We start from the raw sequence: 5884 nt of genomic DNA, 5'->3' as shown, positions 1-5884 counted from the left end.
GAGGAAAGAGCAAATATGTGGTAAATGAATTCTTGCTGGGCCACCCAGAAACAATGGGGCACAGAAGGGAGTCCAACAAACTGGCTTTGCTAGATTTCTCCCTGTCTGCCACACTTAGTTTGTATTATGATCCCAAAGTGATGCCCCTTTCCTTTGAGCATGTTTTTTCTAACTGCATTCCATCAGGCAAGTAAGGGGGAGGGTCAGAGGTTCTATTTGTTTTTTAATAACCAGCTTAAAATCAATATCCCCAAAGGCATATTTTGGGATGGCAAACTCCAGTTCTCCCTTACTAGATATCAAAGATATAAAAATGAAAAGGGGGAAAAGGCTTCATGATCATCTACACAAATAATTGCGAGAGAATGGGATAAACAAAAGAAGTGTTTAAACACCATACTGTGTTAGGCAGTTAGATAGGCTTGAGCAGAGCAAGGACAATGGGCCAGGCACAGAAGGTCATCAGGGTAGAAAGTCCTGGGTGTCTAACAAAGGACAATTGTAGTTTGGGACCTCATCCCCAAGGTGACCTTTCCTCCCCTAGCATGTCACCGGTCAAGCAATTTGGACCCCCTGATCTTTCCTCCCTAGAGATAACACCTAGGCCTCAGTTGTATTTCAGCTCCAGGTCCAGAAAAGCAGCAAAACCAGAACAGCGACCCCCATGGCTGACCTCAGGACCAGCTGCATTGAATAATGACCTTCTGCCCTGGTGTTGACTGTTCGACCAGTGGAGACCTAGACCCTGAAAGGACACACCTGGAAAGCTGCTGAATATACTATTGAGATCTTCCCCTGGGGCCTCTCATAAAATCCCCACCTTTAAAACCCTTAGGACAGAGGACCCAGTGTGCTCTCCGTCCTGGGAGCCCGCCTGTGCTTTCCTCCCCTTCCCCTCCCCATCCCTCCAGGCGCATTGCCATTACCTTCCTCTCTTCCAAGCTCCTAGGGCCCTTCCTTCATCTCTATACCTTGTTTCCTAAGCCCATTTCTTCTATGAATTACTTCTTCCACCTCTGTAATTTTACCAAATAAATGTTCTCTTATAGTTTGAGTCTTGGCTCTGAATTCTTTCCTAGCCAGAACTCAAGTACTGAGGTTGCTCAACCCTAGTCTGGTCTGACCCCACCTAACACCTGATGCCATTCCAGCCACCCCACATGAATACCATGGCCTCTAAGACCCTCGCTTACCTCTCTCAACTCACCTTCGCCACTATATTCCTGCCTCACTGGCCTTCTCTTTACTTCAAATGCACTTAGTTCCCTTTCACCTCAGGCCTTTGCACGATTTCTTCCTCCTGCAGTGCTCTCCTTTGCATTCTTCAGCTGGCTGAGCCCCAGTTACCCTGCAGTGACCAACGTAAATATCATTTCTTCCGCAAATCCTTAACTATCCCCTCAGATTAGGTTTTCTTCCTGTCATATACTCTTATTGCCCCTGTACTTTTCAGTTTTAGCCCTAATCTAAATTGTAATTAAGTCCATGTAGTTATTTATTGTCTGTAATTCCCTCTAGACTAGACTACGAAGCCAATGAAGGCAGAACTACATCAGTATTGTTCGATAGTATATCCCCCCAGGCCAACAGGAGGTCTGGCACACAGCAGCTGCTCAATAAACATTTGTGGAAGGAAGAGAGATAAAAGGAGAGAAGTGGGGGGGGAGGGAACGAGGAAGGATGGAAAGAAGATTATATGTGCATAAAGAAGAGACTGGCTTATCTCCGTTCTTGGGAATCAGGGGTGCTGACTTTTGAGGTTTACCTCTCCATCGGGGTTACCTATTCTGACTACTAACCTGTATCTTTGGATTTTAGACCCAGGAACAAGGAAGATGTGCCAGCGAGCACCAACCACTTTCTGACAACGACAACGACTACACCACAATACAATAACCCCTGTGGATTTAATATGGGGCCTATTGAATGGGCAGTTCCATACTCATACCAAACTGAAGTTTCCCCTCTTTCCCTCTTTAGATAAATCTCTTGTGTATGTCTGATTCCATGTCTGCACTTTTACCGTGGCCATGGAGAAAGTAGAAAGGCAACATCAAAATTAGATCCTTGAGGACATTTGTAAATGCACTTTTTCACTCAATCTGCCCTCCATTCCCATAGGTAATTACAAGTTGCTTGTATAAAGTGATTGTCATTAGTCCTAGAAAGATTGATACAAGCAAAACTAACAGTTCTCTTCCCTTTTAGTTCATGCCTGAAGTCAGAGGTTTCTACATTTTTATAAAAGAGAAAGGAGACAAGACAAAATCAGTGTCATCTTAGAAGCTTCAACAGCAACCTAGTCTCTTTCAAATATCAAACAGCAACTCCCCTCCTCATACTTCAGAAGATTAATATAGCATTTGAAATTATCTTTTCATTCTACTTTTATTATAATGCTCCAATTTAAGTTACCATAGTAACCACTTTGGATTTGAGCGAAGGTTCCATTATTGTCACTTTAATTGTTTGGTTTTGTTTTCTACTCTAGCTACGCTGGAGTTTAAAACATGAAAAATGGATTAATCCTTTACTGTTCTCTAAATATTATGGAACATAAAGACAATTCAGACAATGATTCTGTATAACTATTATTGGAAATATCTGTTGATACACCAATCATAGATATCTATTTTAGAAACACAAGACATTATATTAAAGCAGACCATTGTTCTGTATAATTAAATATCAAAGTGCTAGCAGCTAATCTTCAACAGTCCGCTGAAAAGCATATAACAATGCAACTGCTTCTGTCATACATAATTACTAAAGAACATTTGTTTTTTAACTTTTCGTAGAGAAATATAAAGGTGGTGATCATGGTATTTACATCATTACACAATTTGTACATTAAGAGACAGGCCACCATAATGGATTTGGATTCATGTGATTTTATCATAATATTCATCAAAATTACCAATTATTGTAATGTAAGTTGTCCACATCTGATATTTAAAACATTTTTTTCCTAAGTGTCTAATTATTTTCAACTGTTTTACCGGTTATTGCCCTTAAAAATTATTTGTGGAGATTCCCTGAGGCTTGTAATAAGTGTACTTTACTCCCTCTGGCTGCCTTTTAGAGGCACAAATTAGAGACCACTTCAAGCCAAATTCAATGCCCGTCTGTGTTCCTGGGGTACAGTCTATATGAGGGCAGGTCTGTCACCACATCTTCTCAGGAGCATTATATTCCCCTTCCTTCTGCTCTTTTAAAGTTCAGAGCAGCCTTCCCTCTGGGCCTGTTGGGTGGGAGAGGATCAGGAGCTGACAGATTATTTCTGGTTCATCCTGATTCTGAGAGTGTAGCCCTTTGGGACCCAGTTTAATGCAGGACAATGTATCCTGCAATGTAAGAGTCTTTAGATGGCATGTGCTCTGCACCTTGACTTCTGTCACCATTACTCCTCCAATGTCTTCAAGCCAAAAGCAACTTTGGCACTCAAATAATACTCTAGTCTCTTTGTTCTAGGTTTTTTATGGTTCCACGACTGACCTTTAAGTCTTCTATCCATTTTGAGTTTGTTCTTGTATACGGTGTAAGTTGATGGTCTAGTTTCATCTTTTTGCCTGTGTCTGCCCAATTTTCCCAGCACCATTTATTGAAGAGACTGTCTTTACTCCATTGTATGTTCTTGCCTCCTTTGTCAAATAATAATTGACCACAATGCTTTGGGTCAATTTCTGGGGTCTTGTTCTGTTTCATTGGTCTATATGCCTGTTCTTGTGCCAGTACCAGGCTGTTTTGATTACAATGGCTTTGTAATATAGCTTGATATCTCGTAGTGTGACACCTCCAACTTTAAAATCCTCAACAAAATATTAGCAAATTGGATCCAACAATACATTGAGATCATACACTATGACCAAGTAGGATTTATTCCGGGGATGCAAGGCTGGTACAATATTTGCAAATCAATAAACGTGATACATCACATAAACAAATTGAAAGACAAAAATCACAGGATCATATCAATAGATGCAGGAAAAGCATATGACAAAATCCAACACCCTTCATGGCTCAGTCCCTCACTAGTGAAAACAGTGGATTTGATTCTGAGAGGACAAATCAGTAACACAAGGCACCACAGCTTTGAGAGCAGGATTATGGTGAAAGTGGTATTTTAGATTTTACAGAGGAAAAACACATCTGCATTCACTAAAGACACAATCTAGGTATTAACACGCTTCCTAATATACACTTAAAACTTGTTTAAATTACCCAAGATTAACCAAAAGTATAAAATGCATCGTGAAAATTAAAAAACTAAACTTAAAATCGCAAGGTCTTTTTAAAGCATATTAAAATATAGGTCATCTGTAATTCATTAAATATTAACTCATTGTCTTTACATGTGCATAGATAGCACATTTTACCTAAGACAGTGAACTTAAAAAACAATTTGGTCCATTAAAATTAGTTCAATGCCTTTTGAAATGAATAGGCCGAAATACAAAGCAAGGTTCTATTTATCCACGAATTCATCGAGCCATCATTTAAATTTAATTATTAGTGAAACAAACTGGCTAATCTTCCACAAAATAATTATTTGTATTTGTACAATATTCCACGGTGCCTAAAGTCCTTACACACCCAACATTTTATTTAATCATCTCGACGGCCCTGTGAGGTAAGCGTTATCATTATTTTACAAATTAAAAAACAAACTCAGGGCTCATTTAGAGTAGATCTTCCTAAGGTCACAGAGCTAATCGGTGGCAACGAAGCCCCAAATTCAGTTATCTGATTTACAACTGAGTGCTTCTCCCACTAAGTTTATAATTTACATTGTTGTCCTCATTGCAGAATCTTCACTAAGGCCACCCTAGGAAAAAGGCCACATGGGCAGACGAGCAGTGACAAAGGGCAAGTTCCATGTACTCTCAGTTCAGGTTTGTCAACCAAAGGCTGTAACTAGAGATGGAAACACTCCCCCAGGCTGAGCTCAGAGCAACGCCTAGAAAATACTCCGCAAGTCCACATGGACAAGGCTTCAACTGTTTAATAAGGGAATTTCACCTCTAACAAGATTTCCCCCCTCCTTACAGATGAAGTTAAATCCTGACAAAGTCAAGACTAAATAAACTGTGAAATTATTTTTCTCATCTTTCGGTCCAGAAGTTGTTTTTCTGGGCCAACTTCACAGAGGCAGTCTACATATTTTAAGAATTTTCATTTAGCGCTACATCGACTTTCACCTTTACTTTATGGCTGAAACTTTGAACTGGAGCCAATAAATCATGACTGATTTGAAATTGAGCGAGATCTTCAGAAGCAGCGTAAGCAAGACCTAATATGCGTTTGAGAGACCTGTAAAGTATGAATGGATGCTACCTGCCCTATCAATTCTGTTTGTATTAAATTTATATTCATTCCGCCTAAAATTATTTAAGACTCGCTTTTGATATAATTCCTAAGTCATTAGTGCTTAAGACATCATAGCATTTTTGAGGAAATATGTAAACATTATGTAAATATTGATCTATAAACGAAATATATTTGCCAGAACTGTCTCAACACAGTTAATAATTCTGTCAAGTCAAAACGTTTCTGTTTTTTCCTACAAACTATAACTCTCACAAATGATTTGTTCTCCCTCTCAATATATTCATTTAATAATTAGAGGCATTTGTAAATTAAAAGTTAACAATACAATACATATTCCAAGTTAGCAGGCCAAAGAGACTATTTTTTTTTCTAATTGACATTGAAACAAATCATTAGCATGCCGCAGTACCTGTCTAAGTCTTTTATATTCATTAATTATTCAGGATTAATTCTGTGAAAATACAGAGAATGCTTATGATGATGAGTCTTTAAGATATACAACTGTTCCAGGAGATAAGAAATGTTCATGAATTTATCATGTATTGAAATACACTAT

Source organism: Miniopterus schreibersii (assembly GCF_964146895.1).
Source record: "Miniopterus schreibersii genome assembly, chromosome: X".
Lineage (NCBI taxonomy): Eukaryota > Metazoa > Chordata > Mammalia > Chiroptera > Miniopteridae > Miniopterus > Miniopterus schreibersii.
This window is presented reverse-complemented; position numbering follows the sequence as displayed.